This window comes from Enhydra lutris, unplaced genomic scaffold (assembly GCF_002288905.1).
Source record: "Enhydra lutris kenyoni isolate GAN:26980312 unplaced genomic scaffold, ASM228890v2 scaffoldscaffold4, whole genome shotgun sequence".
Classification (NCBI taxonomy): Eukaryota; Metazoa; Chordata; class Mammalia; order Carnivora; family Mustelidae; genus Enhydra; species Enhydra lutris.
In genome coordinates this window covers 60744185-60761423 of record NW_019154088.1, presented here as the reverse complement: position 1 = coordinate 60761423, position 17239 = coordinate 60744185, and the positions used below count along the sequence as shown (strand labels likewise).

The window sequence follows — 17239 nt, the reverse complement described above, 5'->3', positions numbered from 1 at the left end:
GATCATGACCCAAGCCGAAGGCAGAGGCTTTAACCCACTGAGCCACCCAGGCGCCCCTCAAGGCATTTTCTAAGTGAAAGAGGCTGACCCAGAAATCTACACAACTATGATTCATTTATATAACAACCTGGTAAAAGCAAAACAAAAGCCATGGAGAACAGGTCAGTGTTTACCAGAGGCTGGAGATGAGGGGGAGAGGCTAATTACAAAGAGGCCACAGAGGCTCTTTGTCTTGATAATTAATAGTGCTTTATACACAGTCTACATACATTTGTCAAAATACAGAACAGTATATCAAAAGTATATATTTTACTGCATGTAAATTTAAAAATTAAAAGAAAATTTAATTCATAAAAAATAAAGGAATTATGCCAAATGAAAAAAAAAGAATGGAAGAATAAGAAAAGGTTTTTAAAAATTACTAGTTCTAGAAATGGTTATCCTCTGGAGATAATAAAGCTGCCTCCAGTAAACCACAGAGATAAAATACAAAACGCTTAAGACAAGGCTTACCACATTCTCAACTGACACTATTTCCTTTCCCTTTACTAGCTTCCCTTACCTATGTACACATTTCTCTCTCCCTACGGCTACAACTTTTATTTTCCTCCTCCGGTACAATGACTATAGATTGCTTTTGCCTACTTCACATTCCTCCCCCCAATTCTCCAGTTAATAGTATTTCCAACCTTCAGGTAACTGACCTTCCTCCATTTTATGTGGTTCTGATGACAATCTAATGACAATTCCTCACAGTGATCAGCCCAAGGATGGGTCTCATGAGAGGCCTTCCTTCAGAAAGTTCTTAGTTCTTCGCTGTAAGCTCTCTACAATCTGAGGCTGGGCCTCTCTGTCATGAAAGACTTCTAACATAATCAGACAATAAGACTAACATACAGAAAAAAGTACAGCCAGGAAATGGAGAGTATTCTGAAGACATCATTTAAATCCCTGGATCTGTTTGTTCCTGGACTGCTTCACCTCTGCTCTTCCCATTTACAAAGATAATAATAAGTCATCTTTTTAAGCCAATTTAGAACTGTTGGTTTTAATACTTCCCATTGTAAAAGCACAAAACATTTCGTTTCTCTAAGGGAGCAAAAACAGTAAATTATCTCTTCACTTGCCATGGCCTTTAGTTAACTTATTCCCAGTATTCGTGGCCATTAATATATAGATATTACCTAGCCCTGCTGTAGGGCAAACATACATGTATAAAGAGACAGATATGAAAGATAAAGCCATATATAGGTAGATTAAAAACAGCTGTCCACTAGATTTAAATTCCAAGTGCCAGGAACCTTAAAAACAGCTTTAAACATAAATTTTAAGATTTTTTAAGTCTTCAATGCATGTGGTGCTCACTTCTCACCACCTGACATTTCAGCATTCTGCTCCTTCAAACCTAGGTCATAAACATATGTTACTACTTTGTGTTACTCTGGTTTTACCTTGTTTGTTCACTCATCTCCATCAATATCTGAAGAAAGGCAATTGCACACCCCAATATAAAAAACACACATATGCAATAAGGATTAAAGCAAAAGCCGTATGAACTGACAACATATACTAAACTTCCAATAAGTCTTTCTTCAATTTGTCTGCCTGGAATGCCCCTACTTATTCTTTGATGCTAAGCTTAAATATCACCTCCTTTCAATACAGTCTTCTCCACTTATCACACCCTAATAGCACTGCTGCCTCTGACTCCTCCCTACCATAGCAACTACCAAATTACAATTATTTATATATTAGTGGTAATGAGAACCTTCTGTAGTAAAATGTCTGTAGTAATAAGTGAAACGGAAGGGGTGCCTCGGTGGCTCAGTCAGTTAAGCGTCTGCCTTCGGCTCAGATCCTGCCTTTGATCCCAAGGTCCTGGGATAGTGCCAGCATCGAGCTCCCTGCTCAGAGGAGAGCCTGCTTCTCCCTCTCCCTCTGCTGCTCCCCCTGCTTGTGCTCTCTCTCTCTGTCAAATAAATAAATAAAATCTTTGGAAGAAAGGGAGGAAGGAAGGGAGGGGGAAGGAGGAAAAAGAGCTAATGAAATAGAGAAATACTGTAGTAACAGAATTTTCAGTTTAACAGCTGAATAGATTTGATGGGGAATTCAAAGATGACTCAGAGTTCAAGTTTGGGTAATGGGAGGAATAAGCCAATAGTACAGAAAGTTAGAAAGAATACATTTCAGGAGAAAGAAAATGAAAGAAAATTCAAATCTGAGCCTGTTGAACTTAAGGGAATGACAAACAGGTAGAGCTCTGCAGCTAAAAACTGAAGCTTGGGCACTTAGAGTATAGGAGTTATCTGGAAGGTACTCACTGAAGCCAAAGGGCCAGGTAACATTCTAAGAAAAGAAACTAGATTAAGAAAAATGTATAAGGCAAATATTAAAGAAACAAGTTGACCTTGTGAATGAAGAGTGGCTAGAATACACAGGAGAGCTTATGAGCTCCCTTAGAGGAGGTAAAGGGGTTCACAGTGTCAAATCTGGAGAATTTAAAAGCAAGAATTAAAACTGAAAAAAAAAGGGGCACCGGGGTGGCTCAGTCGTTAAGCGTCTGCCTTCGGCTCGGGTCATGATCCCAAAGTCCTGGGATCAAGCCCCGCATCGGGCTCCCTGCTTGGCAGGAAGCCTGCCTCTCCCTCTCCCTCTGCTTGTGTTCCCTCTCTCTCTGTGTCTCTCTGTGTCAAATAAATAAATAAAACCTTAAAAAAAAAAAAAGATAAAACTGAAAGAAAGTCTCTATTTGACAACTCAGGTTACTGGTAACAACAGAGAGAACAGCTTTAGTGAAAAAGAAGATAGCAAAATTTAAATACACATGTTGCTTTTTCCTTTGAGCTACTATAAAATACAAAAAAAAAAAAAAAAGGAGGGCAAAGAAGAAAAAAAGAATAAGAAAAAGTGTTTTTGGGTGGATTTTGTTTTTAGGCCACTTTAGATGTTAGAGAGACTCAAATAAAATTAATAAAAGAGTTAACTAACAAACCCATCCATTCTAACAAAAGGGATAAAAGCAGCCACGAAATAGTCAGGTGAGCCTAAAAGGACAGATCACTAACATGAAACCGTAGAGAGGAAGGAAAATTAAACAATTTAGAGATAAAGGAAAGCAAAGCTGAAGACGTTTCTGTTTGATGGCCTTAATCTTCTTACTCTTTAAAAAAAAAAAAAAAAAGGGTAATTGAAAACAACCTATGGAGTCTGGGAACAGTACACAGGAATCAGGGGCTAGGGAGTAGAAAAGGTCAGAAATAGCCTTTTCAGGAAATCGACTGCAAAAGAACTGCCAACCATTGTAAGTGAATATTTTAGAGCACACTTTATAATTAATTATTCATCTCATTTTCACTTACCTAGTAGAAGGGCACAAATTATTTAACCTATTGGATTTGACTGTTACAGTTTTGTAAAGACAGCCTTCTACATCTGATCTGAGGTAATGATGTTCCTTCTGTAACTCTTCTTTTCCATTGTATATTACTGCATTTTTTCTTTGCTATGTTATAAAATTTTTAAATTAATCATTTTTACTGCTTTAATGTGTCTTGCTCTGATGCTTTGCTTAAATATCCATGTAGTATCTGATTATTCAAGAAATCCTCAATGTCTATTTTCTTTTTTTAAGATTTTATTTATTTATTTGACAGGCAGAGATCACAAGTAGGCAGAAAGGCAGGCAGAGGAGCGGGGGTAAGCAGGCTCCCTGCTGAGCAGAGAGCCCAATGTGGGGCTCGATCCCAGAACCCTGGCATCATAACCCGAGCTGAAGACAGAGGCTTTAACCCACTGAGCCACCCAGGTGTTCCCACAATGTCTATTTTCTTCAAGTCAAGTATGTGAGAACTATATAGAGAATAGTAATTCTCAACAAAAATGGCTAAATCTTTTGAGGGGTGCCTGATTGGCTCAGTCGGTTAAGCATCTGCCTTCGGTTCAGGTCATGATCTCAGAACCTTGGGAAAGAGCCTCACATCAGGCTCCCCGCTCAATGGGGAGTCTGCTTCACCCTCTCCCTCTGCATTCACCTCTGCTTGTGTTTGCTTGCTTTCTGTCTCTCGAATAAATAAATAAATAAATAAGATCTTTAATAAAATAAAAAAGGGCTATTATCTTTTGACAGCTGCTCACTTATTATTATGTTCAAAAATAAAAATTCCCTGGGAGAATACGATCTTTAATATTTTAAAGCTTCAAAAGTTATAGAAAGAAGTATTTTCTCCCTTTACACTGAAATTTTTCCAATTACATAATTCATATTTAGATACTTTATATGTATTACAAATTCTATGAGACATTTGAAAATAAATATGGCATTGCATATATTTAAAAGAATAGGGTTGCCATAAAATAGTCACCTTAGAAAGTTCTCACACTTATTCCTAGAATGCTGCCATTGCATAAAAAGCTATGAGATTCAACTTTTAGAACTCCTTTGAAGTCTTAACATAATAATATTATTGTCAAAGTGACAAATCTTCATTGATTAAATATATAGGTTTCATATTTGGGGAAATTTCTGGTTATCATAAGGTGGTTTACCTAAATTAGAAATACTACTTGTGAACAAAAAATATGACTATAAAGCATGAAACAAATATTACTATGCTGCTATAATGACTCCATCATTAAAATATATTTATGACAATATACCCCTCCTCCACAGTGTCTGATCTGTGGGTTACCACTCATACATTGTAGTATGTTGGGTAAAAATAAAAGCCATACTTCCTACTATTACAGGTAATATAAGAAGCTCTGATGATTTATAAGAGTCAAATTATTGGGAGGGTGGGCACCTGCGTGGCTCAGTGGGTTAAGCTTCTGCCTTCGACTCAGGCTATGTCCCAGGGTCCTGGGAACAAGCCCCTGCAATCAGGCTCTATGCTCAGCCGGGAGTCTGCTTCTCCCTTTGCCTCTGCCTGCTACTCTGCCTGCTTGTGCTCTGTCAAATAAATAAATAAAATCTTAAAAAAATAAAAAAGTCAAATTATTAAATATTTGAAAGCAGTTACAGCACCATTTTTAAATTTAGCTAGTTGTTATTCAACTTTTTTTTTTTTTTTTAATTTATTTGACAGACAGAAATCACAAGTAGGCAGAGAGGCAGGCAGAGAGAGAGGAGGAAGCAGTCTCCCCGCTGAGCAGAGAGTCTGATGCGGGGCTTGATCCCAGGACCCTGGGATCATGACCCGAGCCGAAGGCAGAGGCTTTAACCCACTGAGCCACCCAGGTGCCCCATTCAATGCCCTTTTTTTATACTACGCTGATAATGCACATGAACCCTCTGGCATATCTGACACCAGCCTACTCAGCTGTCTACTCCTGTTACAAACACATACATTTAGGGGCACCTGGGTGGCTCAGTGGGTTAGGCCTCTGCCTTCGGCTCAGGTCATGATCCCAGGGTCCTGGGATTGAGCCCCATTTAAAAAAAAAAAACAACAACACATACATTTATATACAAACACATACAGCACTATTTTTTAACTCCTTATATATGGATTTTTTTTCCCTTAGTTTGTCACCTGAATGTTACCTCTCAGTTTTGCCTCTACCTGAGCCCTACAACAGTCTTCCCAACGGTAGCTATATATTTTCATTGGTTCTTCTTTGAAAAACAGTCTAATCTCACCTGGTTGCCTTGAACCCAACTTGGTTTAAACTTAGCTAAAATCTCTCCATGCTGTATTCTACTCCCAAAACAAACAAACAAAAAAAAACCTAAAAAGCACAGTCTTTTTCTTACATTCATAAGAAGCTTCAATCATTTTTAAAGCCCCACCTCTGAGAATTATTCAACTTTGCCTTTATTCTCTTCAAAAATCATTTACTCAGCTTTATGACTGTCCCTATTCTCAGTTACACACATAAACTAAGAAATGTTCAAGAAAAAGTTTAATCAGCCATCTTGTTTCTTCAAGATAGTCCCAAAATTGCCCATGGCTAACTCAAGTATTAGACTATAAGTCTCATTTTCTGCACATTTCTGGCGCAGTTGGTTAAGTACCTGACTCTTGGTTTTAGCTCAGGTAGTGATCTCAGGGTCATGAAATGAAACCCCAAGTCAGGTGTCAAGCCTGCTTAAGAGTCCCTCGCTCTCCCTCCGCCCTCCCTGCCATAAGCTCACACACTTCCCTCTCTTTCTCAAATAAATAAACTTTAAAAAAAAAGAAAAAATTAGACCATAAACCTCATTTTTGATTAAAAAATAATAATGAAGTGACTATATTTAGGGGGAAGAGTTAAGATACAAAAGGTCAATGAATGTCTACCCAGCTGCAAAAACTGGAATAGAAGAAAATCAAAATAATTCATTGCATGGGAAAAAAGCAAACGCCCAGGGGGAATAAGTGGCTTACCCAAGTATACACATTTGGTGGCAAAGCTAACACTAGTATCCAATCTCCTGATTCCAGGTTTGGAGCTTTTCTACTTTAACCATTCTTTCAAATGACTAAACGGGATTATACAAAATGAAAGGAGACAGACACAAAAGAATACATATTGTATAATTCTATTAATGTCAGATTTCTAGAAATGGCAAAACTACAGAAACAAAAAGCAGATCAGTGGTTGCCTGGGGCTGGGAGTGGGAGTAAGGATGAGGTAGGAGGGCAAGACAGAACTTTCTGAAGAATGAAAGTATTCTAAAATTAAATTGTGATAATGGTTGCACAATAATATATAACTTTATTAAATTTAAGCTGTGGGGCACCTGAGTGGTACAGGAGGTTAAGAGTCTGACTCTTTTGGCTCAGCTCTTGATCTAAGGGTCACAAGAGGGAGCCCTGAGTTGTGCTCCACAGGGAGTATGCTTAAGACTCTCTTTCCCGCTCCCAGCCCTGACCCACCTAGTGCGCTCTATCTCTAAAATAAATTTAAAAATCTTTTAAAAAATAAATAAAACTTAAAGCTGGAAACTTTATGAGATATAATTTATACTTAAATAAAGCTATTCAAAAAATGATTAAGAAGGAACTCAGATTTTGGCGTTAAGTCCACAGAGCTCTGAGGAAATTATATGTCAAAAAGTATCCCTAGCAGTGCCTTGGGTGGCTCAGTCCCTCAAGCGTCTGCCTTCAGCTCAAGTCATGATCTCAGGGTCCTGGGATCAAGCCCTGCATGGGTCTCCCTGCTCAGCAGGGAGTCTGCTTCTCCCTCTCCTTCTGCAGCTCCCCACAGCCCCTGCTCTCTCTCTCAAATAAATTTTTTTTAATCTTAAAAAAAATAAAAGTATCACTGAAATACACACAAAAAAAGCTTTTTTCCCAAACTTCAGATCCTTTTCCCTTGAAAATTTCCAAAAGTTAGGTACTTTATTTTCCAACCTTATGTTTTCCATGGATACAGAAAGTAACAGGAAGTGCACAAATACACACATAGGAAATGTGCATAATTCCTCTGAAAACACTTTCATTATTGATCATTATTTCCTTTTAGATAGGATCTGCACCACTCTAAGTAAACCTCCGCAGGCAGTTTAGAATAGAAGATGCACAGACGACTGGGTGACTTAGTCAGTTATGCGTCTGCCTTTGGCTCAGGTCATGATCCCAGGGTTCTGGGATCAAGTCCCACATTGGGCTCCTTGCTCTCTCTCATAACAATTAATGCTTTACATCTATGAGAAATACCGCTGTTTGAACCTTAAAAATGAACAGCGTTTTAATTAATGGAGGCCTAGATATCTGTAATTATGTCAGAGGAAGCAGTCAGGATTACTTAGTAAACCTACATTTCCCATGCTGCTGAGGATTAGTTCACCCAAGCTAACAAAAGACCTTTTGGCCTCAAGAATTTCAATAACCGGGGCGCCTGGGTGGCTCAGTGGGTTAAGCCTCTGCCTTCGGTTCAGGTCATGATCTCGGGGTCCTGGGATCGAGCCCCACGTCGGGCTCTCTGCTCAGCGGAGAGCCTGCTTCCCCCTCTCTCTGTATGCCTGCCTCTCTGCCTACTTGTGATCTCTACCTATCAAATAAATAAATAAAAATCTTTAAAAAAAAAAAAAAGAATTTCAATTACCACCTTCCTAAAAGCTCTAGAGTTTCGACAAACTTCCTAAAAGAGAAAGAAAAATCTGAAACTTATAAAAAGAAAGCTAAATGCTTACCCTAGCTTAAGCTCCAAGTTTAAAAGAATAGGTTTCTCAAAATTACAATCTTTTGACATTTGGTAACTGAATGAATTAAGTAGTTATTCAAAGAATTCAAGACATGAAAAATAGAACACAATCTCAGCTGAATATATCTCTCTTTCCGTGTGTTAAAAACAGTCAGGGGGGGACCTGGGTGGCTCAGTGGGTTAAAGCCTCTGCCTTCGGCTCAGGTCATGATCCCAGGGTCCTGGGATAGAGCCCCACATAGGGCTCTCTGCTCAGCGGGGAGCCTGCTTCCCACCCCCCTCTCTCTGCCTGCCATTCTGCCTACTCATGATCTCTGTCAAATAAATAAATAAAATATTAAAAAAAAAAAAACTGAGTCAGTCAGATACCAAATGATGAGTGCCCTAATTATCAAACATACACTTTCTCCTTGTTAACTTTTCACAATAACTGGCTTAAACCTGCTAATCATAGTCCCATGAATGGAGAACACTGCTGCTCATTTTAGTTTGTTAGCTCTCTCCAAGGGACACAGTATAGTTTGGGGTTTTTTTTTTGTTTTTTTTTTTTTTTTTACATTTTTCTTACTGCAATGAGGCACACAAAGAAGGTGAAGTGATGTTCTAAAAACCAATCCCTTATAGACAGAAACTCCCTAGATGAAGACAGAAATAACAAAGAAGACATAAGAATGCATTTCAGGAAACTGGAAGAGGGGGATTATGATATATTAAATATTAAACATAATAATGTGACTGATACAACACCCTTAACAATGAATGAACCAAAACCCAATATCCCTTTTTACATGGAGTAACAAAATCATTTTTTAATAAATAATAATAAACACTACCCCAGTCTCTTGCCTACTGCCTCAGAGGAAATGAAATCATTATAATAAATCTATTGTAACACAAAGGCTAATGTTTTACCAGGAAACGTTCTGTGAACTTTAAGAAAAAAAAATCCTAGAAGGATGTAGTCAACTCCCACATTTTCTACCATGATTGGGAGAGTTATGGATGACAAACAAGGAAAAGAAAGAAATGGAGGGACAAAGAAAAACTAAGAAGAACTCTCCCTCACCAACAAACAAAGCAGGCTCACCAACCACTAAGATCCTGGGCCTCTCTCAGTCTCCTTCCCTTCACTATCTGCCCCAAACACAGCTAAAGTCTGAAACAAGGGATATAATACAGAAGCTACAAATTACATTTTTCCCACCTTTACTACCAATCAAGATATTATGATCAATTACATTTTTTAAATTATGAAAATGATTTTTAAAACTAGCTTATGGAATGATGACTTAAGTCATTTAATAACATTGCTATGCTTTTATAGTTTGATGATTTGTAAATATTGTTTTTACCACATGCAAATTTATTCTGGCTCTAGATATTAATGGGATTTCATATCTCATTTAAGGGACATAATCCAGCCATAAAATTATTAAAAATTTGAAATTCAGTCATGGTTCATTAACAGTCAATTGAATAAAAAGATGTACATAAAAACAAAACAGGTTCATTTTCATTTTAGTTATATGTTTGCAGTAAGTTAAATAGAAGAATCTCCCATTTTTGTTACTTTTGTTCATTTATAATCAGAAAGTTATAGTATTTAAAGTTATTATCATGTATTATTTCTCATAACTCAGATTCTAAAATAAATATTAGTTTCTCATTTACATCTATGATTAATATCAATATTTTATTACATATTTATAATGTGAACTTTATTTACATTAACCAGTCATCAAGACTGTGACAAGTAGAATGTTAAATCCAATCAAAACATCGGTATGCTGTCATATTTTTTCAGTTTATCCTATTGTTAAAATAAATGTGAAAAACCCAAGTTCTAAAATAAAACAAAAATAAGGAGCAGTTCAATAGTGATCTTTAAAGATTTATTCCAATGCTTCAAGTGAAGTTATACTACAGAACAAATACAAAAGAGAATAACAGCAAAAGCAAGTTTGAACCACATCAAACTTGAAACATATGTCCTCTTCACATGTCATTTTCTGACCAAAAACAAAACAAAACAAAAAAATTATCACAAAAATATATTTTTAAAAATAGGTAAATGAGCTATTTGGTTTTGGTAAATAAAGTCTTTTTAAAAGAAAACTTAGGGGTGCCTGGGTGGCTCAGTCATTAAGCGTCTGCCTTTGGCTCAGGTCATAATCCCAGGGTCAGGGGATCGAGCCCTGCGTTGGGCTCCCTGTTCAGCCAGAAGCCTCCTTCTCCCTCTCCCACTTCCCCTCTCTCACTGTCTCTCTCTGCCAAATAAATAAATAAAATCTTCAAAATAATAAATAAAAAGAAAACTTAAATGAAATTAACCATATAGCTCTGCTTTCTGTAACAAATATGAGTTAACTAATACTGAAATATATAGCATAATTCCATATGCCCTATATGTTCTTCTTCCATTAAAAGTAAAATGTACAGGGGCGCCTGGGTGGCTCAGTGGGTTAAGCCTCTGCCTTCAGCTCAGATCACAATCTCAGGATCCTGGGATGGAGCCCCACATTGGGCTCTCTGCTCAGCGGGGAGCCTGCTTCCTCCTCTCTCTCTGCCTATTTGTGATCTCTCTCTGTGTCAAATAAATAAATAAAATCTTTAAAAAAAAAAAAGTAAAATGTACAGTATCATATAAAGTTTATATGGGTTGTATGTTTAGAATATTGTTGAGGCTGGTAATACGGTCATTTATTTACTCAAGGAAGAAAAACCTATGCCAGCAAGTGATACCATTCATTTTATTGGTTTGATCCTTAATTATTCCAAAGTGAAAATTTTGGGATATGGAGGGAGGTTGAAAAAGAGTGGGCTGGAGAGCAGAAGGGAGAGAGAAAAAAAGATTCAGACATGAGACTAATCTCTTAAAAAATATACCTTATACATCCCTATATAATAGTCTTCAGTCGGGAATTTTAAAATGGTTTTGTTTTTTTTTTTTTAAGATTTTATTTATTTGACAGAGAGAGACACACCAAGAGAGGGAACACAAGCAGGGGGAGTGCAAGAGGGAGAAGCAGACTTCCCTCTGAGCAGGGAGCCAAATGCGGGGCTTGATCCCAGGAACCTGGGACCATGACCTGAGCCAAAGCAGACACTTAACGACTGAGCCACCCAGGTGTCCCTTTAAAACAGTTTTTTAAAAACTGATTGTAAATATCTTTTCAATGTTTGTCTCATTATAGCAAACTACAATTTAATAATAATTCCAACTGCCAAAAAGAAACTATATGCCAAATAGTACAGAAATATAAGCCACATACTCATTAAGAAGGAAACCAAAGAAACTCTTGAATGGGTCCTCTAAACGCTACACCATACTACACTACTGCTGACTGGAGTACTAACAGGACTAGTATTGATGCAAGGTATAAAAGTACTACAATAGTAATACTTTAGTTTCAGCATTGTTTAGAATCTTAGCTGTGCTTTGTTTTGTCCTTTTATTTTAAGTATGCTCCATGTCCAACATGGGGCTTGAACTCACAACCTTGAGATTAAGAGTTGCATGCTGTACCAACTGAGCCAGCCAAGTGCCCCAGTTGTTTATTTTTTAGTTAAAAAAAACCTATTTTTTTAATATTTACTCTTATGATTATAAAATGGAAACTCTTATAAATGTTCTATAATATGAAGTGGGTGTATTTACCATTTAATTAAAACAAGAGACTTAATGCAGTTTATAGTAAATCAAAAATAACCATTTAGGAAATTGAAAAAGGTACATAAAAATATTCTGGCATGTTTTATAAAACATTGTTTAATTTCTAGCATAAACCCCTTAAAAAGGGTAAACACCTCACTAGTCTTATCTCACAGATATTGCCATTCTTTTCAAAGAATCGATTTTTTATTTTACCAGCACTGAGATTCTGTTTACTTAATGGACATAATGCACAGCAATATAGAACAAACAGCACAACCACTATCTTCAGAAAACAAAATATTCTAATTTTAATATATACATTATTAGTTTCTAGCCTTGAATTCCAAGAATATGTGAACTGTGAGAAGTAAATTTGCATACCTGATTACAGCTAAGAAATCTAACTAAAGTGCCATAAACCAAAAAATAATTGCTTTATATTCAAAGGCCCAAGTTCAATTTAGTAAACAGTCTAGACTCACCGCATCATATTACAGGAGACAGAGGTTAAGAAGTGACCTTGGGATTTTGCTTTCCAGATGTCTGAAAGGTCCATTTCTTAATGAAAGTATCTCTACTCTTGATAAATACTTAGCTTACTACCCAGTCAATATCTTTGCCCATATAAGACTCTATTTGATTTTTGAAATTTTAGGACTGCAGATACTATAAAGAAAAAATTTAAGAACTTAACAACATGCACAAAGGATTAAGACTACTTCCCTTGTGATGAAACGCACAAGAAATGACTATCAAACACTCTACATTATGGGGCATATTTTTCTGAGATCTTAAATGAGAAATTCAGTAAGCCTTAAGCATATACTTTCCATTATTTTAAATCATGAAAAGATTTTTTAAAGTAATTTGTAATATAAAACACACACACACACACACACACATATATATATATATATATATATATTCCACAAATGACCAAGTACAGATATATGCCCATATCAATTCCCTTACTCTTTTAATTAAAAATTTATGTTCCTTTCGGTCATAAAAATCTGGGTTTGGGCATTTTTAAAAGTTCAAATACATACTAAGCTATTCTTTGCTTTGGCACTAGCTCCCCCTCCAGACCAACCTACTAATATAACTGCACTTAAAAAAATAAACAACACAAGTTTTTCCAAACCACAAGAGAATTTCAAAATTCACCACTTTTAAGGACATTCCAGTACTTTAAAATAACTAATTAAAATTGAAATCAAACATTGCATAATGTAATCACAATTATTGTTTTTTCAATTCCATACATCTCAAATAGGATGACTTGTAGGAAAACAACTTCAAGTGACTCTTTAAATTTAAGAACATCCTAAACAATCTACATGGTATGATATTTTATGGAAATTATTTTGAATCACTACCCTAATAAACCACAGCATACCACTCATATTAACTCACTACTTGCTCAAAGATACACTTTTGCATGTTTCTGCAATCTATACAAGTTTCATTCCAGCTGTTCAGCTCTTCAGTTCAAGTAACAATTCTCAATTTATAAAAGCAGCAAAAGGAAAATCCATGCCCTAAATCACTCTTCAATGGTCCTAATAGCCTATTCATTTCTAACTCCCTACATTTCTATATATTAAACTGTAAATTCACAAATACAAATGTTTGAATGCCCACCTTAATTGTTACTACTATAGTATTTATAAATCAAGTAATTGCCCCTTTGTATACACATTTTATGGTATATTTCACAAAGCTGGCAATGTACAAGATCTTATCATTTGGCATTGAATTTTAGGTTATTTTTTAGGTTATTTTAAAGAAGAGAAAACACAACTTGCTCCAATATTTCAGTATAGTGCTGTTGTGCTTAATTTCTTTCCAAAATGTTTTCATAGATATGATGCACCTTTTAAAAGAACTATGTATAAAAACATGAAATTTAAATTAAATAAAGTAAATAAATATACACTTACCTCCAGGAGTAACAAGAAGAAAGAAAAAAAAAAAACTATAATGAAACCTTGCCTACAGTTTCAAAAGAGAGCCAAGTCAAAGTGCAGTCAGTTACCCATGATGAGCTTAATTCTAAACTGATAGAAAACTTTTGTTGAAATCTGTTCTGCGTTACCTTGAAGTTGGGGCTTATCTACTGGAGATTCTGCCTTTTCCTAGGTTCACCTTCTAGAGTTGGCTTAAGTCCACTGTAAATTAATTCAAACATGGGAAGAAGAAACACCACCTCTCTCTGCCTTTCTCCAAGGCCTCCAATCAAAAGGCTAATAATATACGGCAAAACGCTGAAAGCTCACCAGGGATAAACCCTAACCAAGACACTGCCATTTAACTTAAGATATACACTGCATCTCTGACGTTCTGTGTGGCTGAAGATTGCAGTCCCCACAGCAAAAGAACAGGTGCTGCACCCGACAACCCACTCACTCTTGCAGGACAAATCTCCTTTAACTAATAAGGACTCGTTTCACCTTCCCAAATAAGTTTAGATACTCAAAAGCCGCCAGCTCATCATTTCCACATCAGTTGGGGGGGTGCAGCGGCACTCACGCCTTTAACTGCCCAGGAATTGGCCCCTCGCCGGGAGCGGATCTTTGTACAGGTCCACCCCCCGATTTCTCGCCCGAGAACCCCTCACAAAAGCCCGTAACGTACAAGCATCCTCTTCCCCACAGTCGGTGACTACAGGGACCGAGTTGCTGGCGAAAGGGCAGGTAGGTGGAGAGGAGAAAGGAGGGACACCTCCCACCCCCGCCCCCATCCCTTCTCTCCTTGGCTTCGGCCCCTGCCCGAAGCAAGGATGCGCGACGCCGAGGACAGACTCGGCTGCAGGCGCCCCTCACCCCCAGCCCGCGCCCCCGGGCCGCGCCAGAGAGTCCCGGGGAATTGCTCCCCACTTTTCCCGGAGCCCCTGGGTAAGCAGCAGCAGTTGCAGCAACAGGCCCGGAGAACGCCTGGTGGGGAAAGAGCGGCAACAGCCCCGGATCACATCCCCGGCGCCTCCTCGAATCCCGCACTAGCCCAGCCCCAGACCCCGAGGCGCGCGGGGCCCGGCTCCCAAACGCCCCCTTACCCGAGGCGGGAGCAGAGGCGGTCTCCGCCGTCCCCAGTTGCCGCCGCCACCGCCGCCGCCACAGCCCTCAGCCGCAGCTGCCCCGTTGGGGAGTGGGAGGGGTGGCTGGGTGGAGGATGCTACTCCCGACTGAAAGGAGAGGAAGAAACGGAAACAGGAACCGCCGCCGCCGCTGCTTAACGGAGCCTTCGGCGCCACTGACTGAGCGAGAGCGCGAGGCGGCGCGAGCGGGGCAGTCGCTGACAGCGCGAGACGGACCGCGAGCCAGGTCCCGGGCGCGCGACCCCGAGCAGCACCGGCCCCATTCCGCGAGGAGAGGAAGGGGACCGGTTGGCTGGGGGCTGGGAGGGGGCGGTGTGGGGCGGGGGCCTGGAGCGGAGGGAACCCGGCTACTCCGGCCGGCCGGAGATAACGCGCGCACGCGCCAGAGCGGCCCCGACAACGAGCGCAGGCGGGGAAGCCTCGGCTAGCGCAAGCGTGCGCGCGCGGGTGGGGGCGCGCGCCCCTCAGCGTTACAGGCTTCTGGGAGAGGGCGCGCATGCGCCGGCCGCTGCCACCTACGGCGACCCTGGCATGTGCTCCGGCTTCTTCCCGCCCCCTTCTCGCTGCGCCGGTGGATAGCGTAGCTGCAGCATCCGCTGCCAGGCAGAGCCGCGGGTCACAGAGGGACCGGGAGACTTCCAGCAGGGCAGCAGCTGCGCTTGGGCGCCTGCTTCCTACACAAGCGTAGGCCGCCCTCTACCGCCTGCAGGCCGGAGGATGACGGCGGCGCGACTCGAGCCGAACTCCCCCATTCCCGGGAGCGCCATCTCCAGGGAATGTTGTATTCTCGACAGCCGGGGAATGGACTGGCCCTAGCCAGTTCATTCCGCGCCCCTAAGGAGCACTGGTACTGGAGATTGAAGCAGGCTTCCTGCTACTTTTTAGAGGGGATCGCGGCAGCTCAGCCCCTGCAGCCTAGGTCTGGCCGTTCGACAGCAGCTTGCGGCGTGACCAGAGAATGGCATCGCACCCCCATGCAACTAGCGAAGCCCTGTTTTATCTTGTGAGAGCTGTTTCCATATTTAACCCGACAGAAAGACCTCCCACAAGGGCCTGCGTTTGATGCCTAGCTTCTGCCCCGACCCGGGGCTGCGACAGCCCCTTTGAGGCGGAAGTTTATTCGGTACGGGAAAAAGAACTTGGGGGTGTGGGACAGGGGTTCCCTAGGATGCTTCCTACCCGCTCGCACTCGGGAAATTCCTGGCGCCCGCGATGCAGAGCAGTGGGCCGAAGACCTAGCTCTGACCAGCCCAGACCGCGAGGGGAGCCGGAGGACCAAAGCGCGCAGCCCGGGCACACAAAGTAGTCGCGGGCCGAGGGAGGGGGTGCCACGGGGTCCAATCAGAGACACGAGCCGTGTGAGTGGAGTGCGAGCCGACCAATCGGACGGCCGGAGGGTGAGCTTCCCGTACCCAACTCTTCCCTGTAGCCTCGGGACCCAGATCCCGAGCCTGGAGCGCTGTGCCGACATGGAAAGCGACGTGGTGCCCCAAGCACAGAAAAAAATTTTTCTCTGGACTTGGGTATTTTTAAATAAATGCTTTGGGTACTTATCCCAAAACAAATAGCGGCGGCGTTTTAGATGCCGAGTATGGAAAGGATCACGGAAAAGAGATTTACAAGGCACTGGCCTGCCAACACTGCAATCTGCCTAATAACGTTCATAAATTTATAGTATTTATTGAGGCCTTTTTATAGGCCAGGAACTGTATTACAGAAAAACAAATAAGATAACAGCTGATTCAAAGAAGACAGAAAGTTCCCTGTCCTCAAGAAGCTCGGCTTCTTCTTAGGTTTGCTGGACCTTGTGACTCTGGTATTTACTGTCAGTCCTTTAAGGGAAAAGCTCTCAGCAAAGTAGTTTCCAGTCATCTTTATGACTGTTATCTCTCTTAAGAAGAGAAAGTTGAGGGAAAAGTAGAGTGACCTGTCTAAAGTTACACGAAAAAGATACTGGCAGAGCCAGAATTATGTTCTAGCTCAGAGAGCTTGTAGATGATCATTCAACAATGATTTATTGAATGCATGGTTGCCATCCTCTACTAAAGAGGTTCCTGTGCAGAGCTTGCAAACAACAGAATTCTACTATAAGGGCCACAAGCTTTGGTTGTCGGAAATGAACGGAAATTTTAGGCTTATGCCATCGTAAGATGAAGTAAAGGCTAATGTCTTATCAGTCATACTCTAGATCATTTTCAGAAGTCAGAAGTAAGATGGGTATTTACTTTTTAACTTTTTAAACAGCATTTTTAAAATATTTAAGCAACATTGTCAATCAAATTTGACCTTGATTTAAGGACAGATTGGCTAGGTGTCTTCTTGTTGGGAAAAAAAAACAGATTTCTGAATTTTTTCACTGA

At 40.2% G+C, this 17239-nt stretch overlaps 1 protein-coding gene across 2 annotated transcripts in view; it reads right to left on the bottom strand.

Moving 5' to 3' along the window:
• Window positions 1–16121, bottom strand: part of LOC111159793 (fucosyltransferase 8) — a 294732-nt gene extending 278611 nt beyond the window's left edge. Inside the window, exon 1 of one of the 2 annotated variants that reach the window (XM_022522421.1) lies at window positions 16059–16121. The gene's annotated coding sequence lies outside the window, so the exon portion shown is untranslated. Of the gene's footprint in view, window positions 1–14837; window positions 14975–16058 lie in introns of those variants that run through there. The other variant, XM_022522412.1, reaches the window with a different exon arrangement.
• Window positions 16122–17239: the final 1118 nt, after the last annotated feature.